Here is a 12,409-nt window from a genome sequence, read left to right as displayed (position 1 = left end):
CTGTTTTAGAGCCAAACATTGTTTTCTCAACTATTATCTCATGCAAGTTAAGAAGAAACTTTCCTTTCAAAGATTAGTTTAAGAGAAAACAGTCTGTTCTATAGTTTGCAATAAGTAGATTTAAACTGCGTTCTTTATGTTTTACATACATTAAAACAGCATTTCAAAGCTTTGTAAGTACCTTAAACTCTGTTTTAGAGCCAAACATTGTTTTTTCAACTAATATCTCATGCAAGTTAAGAAGAAACTTTCAAAGATTAATTTAAGAGAAAACAGTCTGTTCTATAGTTTGCAATAAGTAGATTGTAACTGTGTTCTTTATGTTTTACATACATTGAAACAGCGTTTCAAGGCATTGTAAGTGATTAAACAGTGTTTCAGGGCAAGACATTGTGTTTTCAAGTAGATTTAAACTGCGTTCTTTATGTTTTACATACATTAAAACAGCATTTCGAAGCATTGTAAGTACCTTAAACTCTGTTTTAGAGCCAAACATTGTTTTCTCAACTATTATCTCATGCAAGTTAAGAAGAAACTTTCCTTTCAAAGATTAGTTTAAGAGAAAACAGTCTGTTCTATAGTTTGCAATAAGTAGATTGTAACTGTGTTCTTTATGTTTTACATACATTGAAACAGCGTTTCAAGGCATTGTAAGTACCTTAAACTCTGTTTTAGAGCCAAACATTGTTTTCTCAACTAATATCTCATGCAAGTTAAGAAGAAACTTTCAAAGATTAGTTTAAGAGAAAACAGTCTGTTCTATAGTTTGCAATAAGTAGATTTAAACTGCGTTCTTTATGTTTTACATACATTAAAACAGCATTTCAAAGCTTTGTAAGTACCTTAAACTCTGTTTTAGAGCCAAACATTGTTTTTTCAACTAATATCTCATGCAAGTTAAGAAGAAACTTTCAAAGATTAATTTAAGAGAAAACAGTCTGTTCTATAGTTTGCAATAAGTAGACTGTAACTGTGTTCTTTATGTTTTACATACATTGAAACAGCGTTTCAAGGCATTGTAAGTGATTAAACAGTGTTTCAGGGCAAGACATTGTGTTTTCTAGTAGATTTAAACTGTGTTCTTTATGATTTACATACATTAAAACAGCATTTCGAAGCATTGTAAGTACCTTAAACTCTGTTTTAGAGCCAAACATTGTTTTTTCAACTACTATCTCATGCAAGGTAAGAAGAAACTTTCAAAGATTAGTTTAAGAGAAAACAGTCTGTTCTATAGTTTGCAATAAGTAGATTGTAACTGTGTTCTTTATGTTTTACATACATTGAAACAGCGTTTCAAGGCATTGTAAGTGATTAAACAGTGTTTCAGGGCAAGGCATTGTGTTTTCTAGTAGATTTAAACTGCGTTCTTTATGTTTTACATACAATAAAACAGCATTTCGAAGCATTGTAAGTACCTTAAACTCTGTTTTAGAGCCAAACATTGTTTTTTCAACTAATATCTCATGCAAGTTAAGAAGAAACTTTCAAAGATTAATTTAAGAGAAAACAGTCTGTTCTATAGTTTGCAATAAGTAGATTGTAACTGTGTTCTTTATGTTTTACATACATTGAAACAGCGTTTCAAGGCATTGTAAGTGATTAAACAGTGTTTCAGGGCAAGACATTGTGTTTTCAAGTAGATTTAAACTGCATTCTTTATGTTTTACATACATTAAAACAGCATTTCGAAGCATTGTAAGTACCTTAAACTCTGTTTTAGAGCCAAACATTGTTTTCTCAACTATTATCTCATGCAAGTTAAGAAGAAACTTTCCTTTCAAAGATTAGTTTAAGAGAAAACAGTCTGTTCTATAGTTTGCAATAAGTAGATTTAAACTGCGTTCTTTATGTTTTACATACATTAAAACAGCATTTCAAAGCTTTGTAAGTACCTTAAACTCTGTTTTAGAGCCAAACATTGTTTTTTCAACTAATATCTCATGCAAGTTAAGAAGAAACTTTCAAAGATTAATTTAAGAGAAAACAGTCTGTTCTATAGTTTGCAATAAGTAGATTGTAACTGTGTTCTTTATGTTTTACATACATTGAAACAGCGTTTCAAGGCATTGTAAGTGATTAAACAGTGTTTCAGGGCAAGACATTGTGTTTTCAAGTAGATTTAAACTGCGTTCTTTATGTTTTACATACATTAAAACAGCATTTCGAAGCATTGTAAGTACCCTAAACTCTGTTTTAGAGCCAAACATTGTTTTCTCAACTATTATCTCATGCAAGTTAAGAAGAAACTTTCCTTTCAAAGATTAGTTTAAGAGAAAACAGTCTGTTCTATAGTTTGCAATAAGTAGATTGTAACTGTGTTCTTTATGTTTTACATCCATTGAAACAGCGTTTCAAGGCATTGTAAGTGATTAAACAGTGTTTCAGGGCAAGACATTGTGTTTTCAAGTAGATTTAAACTGTGTTCTTTATGTTTTACATACATTAAAACAGCATTTCGAAGCATTGTAAGTACCTTAAACTCTGTTTTAGAGCCAAACATTGTTTTCTCAACTATTATCTCATGCAAGTTAAGAAGAAACATTCCTTTCAAAGATTAGTTTAAGAGAAAACAGTCTGTTCTATAGTTTGCAATAAGTAGATTTAAACTGCGTTCTTTATATTTTACATACATTAAAACAGCATTTCAAAGCTTTGTAAGTACCTTAAACTCTGTTTTAGAGCCAAACATTGTTTTCTCAACTAATATCTCATGCAAGTTAAGAAGAAACTTTCAAAGATTAGTTTAAGAGAAAACAGTCTGTTCTATAGTTTGCAATAAGTAGATTTAAACTGCGTTCTTTATGTTTTACATACATTAAAACAGCATTTCAAAGCTTTGTAAGTACCTTAAACTCTGTTTTAGAGCCAAACATTGTTTTTTCAACTAATATCTCATGCAAGTTAAGAAGAAACTTTCAAAGATTAATTTAAGAGAAAACAGTCTGTTCTATAGTTTGCAATAAGTAGACTGTAACTGTGTTCTTTATGTTTTACATACATTGAAACAGCGTTTCAAGGCATTGTAAGTGATTAAACAGTGTTTCAGGGCAAGACATTGTGTTTTCAAGTAGATTTAAACTGTGTTCTTTATGTTTTACATACATTAAAACAGCATTTCGAAGCATTGTAAGTACCTTAAACTCTGATTTAGAGCCAAACATTGTTTAATCAACTATTATCTCATGCAAGTTAAGAAGAACCTTTCCTTTCAAAGATTAGTTTAAGAGAAAACAGTCTGTTCTATAGTTTGCAATAAGTAGATTGTAACTGTGTTCTTTATGTTTTACATACATTGAAACAGCGTTTCAAGGCATTGTAAGTGATTAAACAGTGTTTCAGGGCAAGACATTGTGTTTTCAAGTAGATTGAAACTGTGTTCTTTATGTTTTACATACATTAAAACAGCATTTCGAAGCATTGTAAGTACCTTAATCTCTGTTTTAGAGCCAAACATTGTTTTCTCAACTAATATCTCATGCAAGTTAAGAAGAAACTTTCAAAGATTAATTTAAGAGAAAACAGTCTGTTCTATAGTTTACAATAAGTAGATTGTAACTGTGTTCTTTATGTTTTACATACATTGAAACAGCGTTTCAAGGCATTGTAAGTGATTAAACAGTGTTTCAGGGCAAGACATTGTGTTTTCAAGTAGATTTAAACTGTGTTCTTTATGTTTTACATACATTAAAACAGCATTTCGAAGCATTGTAAGTACCTTAAACTCTGGTTTAGAGCCAAACATTGTTTTCTCAACTATTATCTCATGCAAGTTAAGAAGAAACTTTCCTTTCAAAGATTAGTTTAAGAGAAAACAGTCTGTTCTATAGTTTGCAATAAGTAGATTTAAACTGCGTTCTTTATGTTTTACATACATTAAAACAGCATTTCAAAGCTTTGTAAGTACCTTAAACTCTGTTTTAGAGCCAAACATTGTTTTTTCAACTAATATCTCATGCAAGTTAAGAAGAAACTTTCAAAGATTAATTTAAGAGAAAACAGTCTGTTCTATAGTTTGCAATAAGTAGATTGTAACTGTGTTCTTTATGTTTTACATAAATTGAAACAGCGTTTCAAGGCATTGTAAGTGATTAAACAGTGTTTCAGGGCAAGACATTGTGTTTTCAAGTAGATTTAAACTGTGTTCTTTATGTTTTACATACATTAAAACAGCATTTCGAAGCATTGTAAGTACCTTAAACTCTGTTTTAGAGCCAAACATTGTTTTCTCAACTATTATCTCATGCAAGTTAAGAAGAAACTTTCCTTTCAAGGATTAGTTTAAGAGAAAACAGTCTGTTCTATAGTCTGCAATAAGTAGATTGTAACTGCGTTCTTTATGTTTTACATACATTGAAACAGCATTTCAAGGCATTGTAAGTGATTAAACAGTGTTTCAGGCCAAGACATTGTGTTTTCTAGTAGATTTAAACTGTGTTCTTTATGATTTACATACATTAAAACAGCATTTCGAAGCATTGTAAGTACCTTAAACTCTGTTTTAGAGCCAAACATTGTTTTCTCAACTATTATCTCATGCAAGTTAAGAAGAAACTTTCCTTTCAAAGATTAGTTTAAGAGAAAACAGTCTGTTCTATAGTTTGCAATAAGTAGATTTAAACTGCGTTCTTTATGTTTTACATACATTAAAACAGCATTTCAAAGCTTTGTAAGTACCTTAAACTCTGTTTTAGAGCCAAACATTGTTTTTTCAACTAATATCTCATGCAAGTTAAGAAGAAACTTTCAAAGATTAATTTAAGAGAAAACAGTCTGTTCTATAGTTTGCAATAAGTAGATTGTAACTGTGTTCTTTATGTTTTACATACATTGAAACAGCGTTTCAAGGCATTGTAAGTGATTAAACAGTGTTTCAGGGCAAGACATTGTGTTTTCAAGTAGATTTAAACTGCGTTCTTTATGTTTTACATACATTAAAACAGCATTTCGAAGCATTGTAAGTACCCTAAACTCTGTTTTAGAGCCAAACATTGTTTTCTCAACTATTATCTCATGCAAGTTAAGAAGAAACTTTCCTTTCAAAGATTAGTTTAAGAGAAAACAGTCTGTTCTATAGTTTGCAATAAGTAGATTGTAACTGTGTTCTTTATGTTTTACATCCATTGAAACAGCGTTTCAAGGCATTGTAAGTGATTAAACAGTGTTTCAGGGCAAGACATTGTGTTTTCAAGTAGATTTAAACTGTGTTCTTTATGTTTTACATACATTAAAACAGCATTTCGAAGCATTGTAAGTACCTTAAACTCTGTTTTAGAGCCAAACATTGTTTTCTCAACTATTATCTCATGCAAGTTAAGAAGAAACATTCCTTTCAAAGATTAGTTTAAGAGAAAACAGTCTGTTCTATAGTTTGCAATAAGTAGATTTAAACTGCGTTCTTTATATTTTACATACATTAAAACAGCATTTCAAAGCTTTGTAAGTACCTTAAACTCTGTTTTAGAGCCAAACATTGTTTTCTCAACTAATATCTCATGCAAGTTAAGAAGAAACTTTCAAAGATTAGTTTAAGAGAAAACAGTCTGTTCTATAGTTTGCAATAAGTAGATTTAAACTGCGTTCTTTATGTTTTACATACATTAAAACAGCATTTCAAAGCTTTGTAAGTACCTTAAACTCTGTTTTAGAGCCAAACATTGTTTTTTCAACTAATATCTCATGCAAGTTAAGAAGAAACTTTCAAAGATTAATTTAAGAGAAAACAGTCTGTTCTATAGTTTGCAATAAGTAGACTGTAACTGTGTTCTTTATGTTTTACATACATTGAAACAGCGTTTCAAGGCATTGTAGGTGATTAAACAGTGTTTCAGGGCAAGACATTGTGTTTTCAAGTAGATTTAAACTGTGTTCTTTATGTTTTACATACATTAAAACAGCATTTCGAAGCATTGTAAGTACCTTAAACTCTGATTTAGAGCCAAACATTGTTTAATCAACTATTATCTCATGCAAGTTAAGAAGAACCTTTCCTTTCAAAGATTAGTTTAAGAGAAAACAGTCTGTTCTATAGTTTGCAATAAGTAGATTGTAACTGTGTTCTTTATGTTTTACATACATTGAAACAGCGTTTCAAGGCATTGTAAGTGATTAAACAGTGTTTCAGGGCAAGACATTGTGTTTTCAAGTAGATTGAAACTGTGTTCTTTATGTTTTACATACATTAAAACAGCATTTCGAAGCATTGTAAGTACCTTAATCTCTGTTTTAGAGCCAAACATTGTTTTCTCAACTAATATCTCATGCAAGTTAAGAAGAAACTTTCAAAGATTAATTTAAGAGAAAACAGTCTGTTCTATAGTTTACAATAAGTAGATTGTAACTGTGTTCTTTATGTTTTACATACATTGAAACAGCGTTTCAAGGCATTGTAAGTGATTAAACAGTGTTTCAGGGCAAGACATTGTGTTTTCAAGTAGATTTAAACTGTGTTCTTTATGTTTTACATACATTAAAACAGCATTTCGAAGCATTGTAAGTACCTTAAACTCTGGTTTAGAGCCAAACATTGTTTTCTCAACTATTATCTCATGCAAGTTAAGAAGAAACTTTCCTTTCAAAGATTAGTTTAAGAGAAAACAGTCTGTTCTATAGTTTGCAATAAGTAGATTTAAACTGCGTTCTTTATGTTTTACATACATTAAAACAGCATTTCAAAGCTTTGTAAGTACCTTAAACTCTGTTTTAGAGCCAAACATTGTTTTTTCAACTAATATCTCATGCAAGTTAAGAAGAAACTTTCAAAGATTAATTTAAGAGAAAACAGTCTGTTCTATAGTTTGCAATAAGTAGATTGTAACTGTGTTCTTTATGTTTTACATAAATTGAAACAGCGTTTCAAGGCATTGTAAGTGATTAAACAGTGTTTCAGGGCAAGACATTGTGTTTTCAAGTAGATTTAAACTGTGTTCTTTATGTTTTACATACATTAAAACAGCATTTCGAAGCATTGTAAGTACCTTAAACTCTGTTTTAGAGCCAAACATTGTTTTCTCAACTATTATCTCATGCAAGTTAAGAAGAAACTTTCCTTTCAAGGATTAGTTTAAGAGAAAACAGTCTGTTCTATAGTCTGCAATAAGTAGATTGTAACTGCGTTCTTTATGTTTTACATACATTGAAACAGCATTTCAAGGCATTGTAAGTGATTAAACAGTGTTTCAGGCCAAGACATTGTGTTTTCTAGTAGATTTAAACTGTGTTCTTTATGATTTACATACATTAAAACAGCATTTCGAAGCATTGTAAGTACCTTAAACTCTGTTTTAGAGCCAAACATTGTTTTCTCAACTATTATCTCATGCAAGTTAAGAAGAAACTTTCCTTTCAAAGATTAGTTTAAGAGAAAACAGTCTGTTCTATAGTTTGCAATAAGTAGATTTAAACTGCGTTCTTTATGTTTTACATACATTAAAACAGCATTTCAAAGCTTTGTAAGTACCTTAAACTCTGTTTTAGAGCCAAACATTGTTTTTTCAACTAATATCTCATGCAAGTTAAGAAGAAACTTTCAAAGATTAATTTAAGAGAAAACAGTCTGTTCTATAGTTTGCAATAAGTAGATTGTAACTGTGTTCTTTATGTTTTACATACATTGAAACAGCGTTTCAAGGCATTGTAAGTGATTAAACAGTGTTTCAGGGCAAGACATTGTGTTTTCAAGTAGATTTAAACTGCGTTCTTTATGTTTTACATACATTAAAACAGCATTTCGAAGCATTGTAAGTACCCTAAACTCTGTTTTAGAGCCAAACATTGTTTTCTCAACTATTATCTCATGCAAGTTAAGAAGAAACTTTCCTTTCAAAGATTAGTTTAAGAGAAAACAGTCTGTTCTATAGTTTGCAATAAGTAGATTGTAACTGTGTTCTTTATGTTTTACATCCATTGAAACAGCGTTTCAAGGCATTGTAAGTGATTAAACAGTGTTTCAGGGCAAGACATTGTGTTTTCAAGTAGATTTAAACTGTGTTCTTTATGTTTTACATACATTAAAACAGCATTTCGAAGCATTGTAAGTACCTTAAACTCTGTTTTAGAGCCAAACATTGTTTTCTCAACTATTATCTCATGCAAGTTAAGAAGAAACATTCCTTTCAAAGATTAGTTTAAGAGAAAACAGTCTGTTATATAGTTTGCAATAAGTAGATTTAAACTGCGTTCTTTATATTTTACATACATTAAAACAGCATTTCAAAGCTTTGTAAGTACCTTAAACTCTGTTTTAGAGCCAAACATTGTTTTCTCAACTAATATCTCATGCAAGTTAAGAAGAAACTTTCAAAGATTAGTTTAAGAGAAAACAGTCTGTTCTATAGTTTGCAATAAGTAGATTTAAACTGCGTTCTTTATGTTTTACATACATTAAAACAGCATTTCAAAGCTTTGTAAGTACCTTAAACTCTGTTTTAGAGCCAAACATTGTTTTTTCAACTAATATCTCATGTCAGTTAAGAAGAAACTTTCAAAGATTAATTTAAGAGAAAACAGTCTGTTCTATAGTTTGCAATAAGTAGACTGTAACTGTGTTCTTTATGTTTTACATACATTGAAACAGCGTTTCAAGGCATTGTAAGTGATTAAACAGTGTTTCAGGGCAAGACATTGTGTTTTCTAGTAGATTTAAACTGTGTTCTTTATGATTTACATACATTAAAACAGCATTTCGAAGCATTGTAAGTACCTTAAACTCTGTTTTAGAGCCAAACATTGTTTTTTCAACTACTATCTCATGCAAGGTAAGAAGAAACTTTCAAAGATTAGTTTAAGAGAAAACAGTCTGTTCTATAGTTTGCAATAAGTAGATTGTAACTGTGTTCTTTATGTTTTACATACATTGAAACAGCGTTTCAAGGCATTGTAAGTGATTAAACAGTGTTTCAGGGCAAGACATTGTGTTTTCAAGTAGATTGAAACTGTGTTCTTTATGTTTTACATACATTAAAACAGCATTTCGAAGCATTGTAAGTACCTTAATCTCTGTTTTAGAGCCAAACATTGTTTTCTCAACTAATATCTCATGCAAGTTAAGAAGAAACTTTCAAAGATTAATTTAAGAGAAAACAGTCTGTTCTATAGTTTACAATAAGTAGATTGTAACTGTGTTCTTTATGTTTTACATACATTGAAACAGCGTTTCAAGGCATTGTAAGTGATTAAACAGTGTTTCAGGGCAAGACATTGTGTTTTCAAGTAGATTTAAACTGTGTTCTTTATGTTTTACATACATTAAAACAGCATTTCGAAGCATTGTAAGTACCTTAAACTCTGGTTTAGAGCCAAACATTGTTTTCTCAACTATTATCTCATGCAAGTTAAGAAGAAACTTTCCTTTCAAAGATTAGTTTAAGAGAAAACAGTCTGTTCTATAGTTTGCAATAAGTAGATTTAAACTGCGTTCTTTATGTTTTACATACATTAAAACAGCATTTCAAAGCTTTGTAAGTACCTTAAACTCTGTTTTAGAGCCAAACATTGTTTTTTCAACTAATATCTCATGCAAGTTAAGAAGAAACTTTCAAAGATTAATTTAAGAGAAAACAGTCTGTTCTATAGTTTGCAATAAGTAGATTGTAACTGTGTTCTTTATGTTTTACATAAATTGAAACAGCGTTTCAAGGCATTGTAAGTGATTAAACAGTGTTTCAGGGCAAGACATTGTGTTTTCAAGTAGATTTAAACTGTGTTCTTTATGTTTTACATACATTAAAACAGCATTTCGAAGCATTGTAAGTACCTTAAACTCTGTTTTAGAGCCAAACATTGTTTTCTCAACTATTATCTCATGCAAGTTAAGAAGAAACTTTCCTTTCAAGGATTAGTTTAAGAGAAAACAGTCTGTTCTATAGTCTGCAATAAGTAGATTGTAACTGCGTTCTTTATGTTTTACATACATTGAAACAGCATTTCAAGGCATTGTAAGTGATTAAACAGTGTTTCAGGCCAAGACATTGTGTTTTCTAGTAGATTTAAACTGTGTTCTTTATGATTTACATACATTAAAACAGCATTTCGAAGCATTGTAAGTACCTTAAACTCTGTTTTAGAGCCAAACATTGTTTTCTCAACTATTATCTCATGCAAGTTAAGAAGAAACTTTCCTTTCAAAGATTAGTTTAAGAGAAAACAGTCTGTTCTATAGTTTGCAATAAGTAGATTTAAACTGCGTTCTTTATGTTTTACATACATTAAAACAGCATTTCAAAGCTTTGTAAGTACCTTAAACTCTGTTTTAGAGCCAAACATTGTTTTTTCAACTAATATCTCATGCAAGTTAAGAAGAAACTTTCCTTTCAAAGATTAGTTTAAGAGAAAACAGTCTGTTCTATAGTTTGCAATAAGTAGATTGTAACTGTGTTCTTTATGTTTTACATCCATTGAAACAGCGTTTCAAGGCATTGTAAGTGATTAAACAGTGTTTCAGGGCAAGACATTGTGTTTTCAAGTAGATTTAAACTGTGTTCTTTATGTTTTACATACATTAAAACAGCATTTCGAAGCATTGTAAGTACCTTAAACTCTGTTTTAGAGCCAAACATTGTTTTCTCAACTATTATCTCATGCAAGTTAAGAAGAAACATTCCTTTCAAAGATTAGTTTAAGAGAAAACAGTCTGTTATATAGTTTGCAATAAGTAGATTTAAACTGCGTTCTTTATATTTTACATACATTAAAACAGCATTTCAAAGCTTTGTAAGTACCTTAAACTCTGTTTTAGAGCCAAACATTGTTTTCTCAACTAATATCTCATGCAAGTTAAGAAGAAACTTTCAAAGATTAGTTTAAGAGAAAACAGTCTGTTCTATAGTTTGCAATAAGTAGATTTAAACTGCGTTCTTTATGTTTTACATACATTAAAACAGCATTTCAAAGCTTTGTAAGTACCTTAAACTCTGTTTTAGAGCCAAACATTGTTTTTTCAACTAATATCTCATGTCAGTTAAGAAGAAACTTTCAAAGATTAATTTAAGAGAAAACAGTCTGTTCTATAGTTTGCAATAAGTAGACTGTAACTGTGTTCTTTATGTTTTACATACATTGAAACAGCGTTTCAAGGCATTGTAAGTGATTAAACAGTGTTTCAGGGCAAGACATTGTGTTTTCTAGTAGATTTAAACTGTGTTCTTTATGATTTACATACATTAAAACAGCATTTCGAAGCATTGTAAGTACCTTAAACTCTGTTTTAGAGCCAAACATTGTTTTTTCAACTACTATCTCATGCAAGGTAAGAAGAAACTTTCAAAGATTAGTTTAAGAGAAAACAGTCTGTTCTATAGTTTGCAATAAGTAGATTGTAACTGTGTTCTTTATGTTTTACATACATTGAAACAGCGTTTCAAGGCATTGTAAGTGATTAAACAGTGTTTCAGGGCAAGGCATTGTGTTTTCTAGTAGATTTAAACTGCGTTCTTTATGTTTTACATACAATAAAACAGCATTTCGAAGCATTGTAAGTACCTTAAACTCTGTTTTAGAGCCAAACATTGTTTTTTCAACTAATATCTCATGCAAGTTAAGAAGAAACTTTCAAAGATTAATTTAAGAGAAAACAGTCTCTTCTATAGTTTGCAATAAGTAGATTGTAACTGTGTTCTTTATGTTTTACATACATTGAAACAGCGTTTCAAGGCATTGTAAGTGATTAAACAGTGTTTCAGGGCAAGACATTGTGTTTTCAAGTAGATTTAAACTGCATTCTTTATGTTTTACATACATTAAAACAGCATTTCGAAGCATTGTAAGTACCTTAAACTCTGTTTTAGAGCCAAACATTGTTTTCTCAACTATTATCTCATGCAAGTTAAGAAGAAACTTTCCTTTCAAAGATTAGTTTAAGAGAAAACAGTCTGTTCTATAGTTTGCAATAAGTAGACTGTAACTGCGTTCTTTATGTTTTACATACATTGAAACAGCATTTCAAGGCATTGTAAGTGATTAAACAGTGTTTCAGGGCAAGACATTGTGTTTTCTAGTAGATTTAAACTGTGTTCTTTATGATTTACATACATTAAAACAGCATTTCGAAGCATTGTAAGTACCTTAAACTCTGTTTTAGAGCCAAACATTGTTTTCTCAACTATTATCTCATGCAAGTTAAGAAGAAACTTTCCTTTCAAAGATTAGTTTAAGAGAAAACAGTCTGTTCTATAGTTTGCAATAAGTAGATTTAAACTGCGTTCTTTATGTTTTACATACATTAAAACAGCATTTCAAAGCTTTGTAAGTACCTTAAACTCTGTTTTAGAGCCAAACATTGTTTTTTCAACTAATATCTCATGCAAGTTAAGAAGAAACTTTCAAAGATTAATTTAAGAGAAAACAGTCTGTTCTATAGTTTGCAATAAGTAGATTGTAACTGTGTTCTTTATGTTTTACATACATTGAAACA

This window comes from Electrophorus electricus, chromosome 3, assembly GCF_041902795.1.
Source record: "Electrophorus electricus isolate QZ-2024a chromosome 3, ASM4190279v1, whole genome shotgun sequence".
NCBI classification, from domain to species: Eukaryota; Metazoa; Chordata; class Actinopteri; order Gymnotiformes; family Gymnotidae; genus Electrophorus; species Electrophorus electricus.
The sequence above is the reverse complement of the archived record's forward strand: the minus strand, read 5'-3'. Positions refer to the sequence as shown.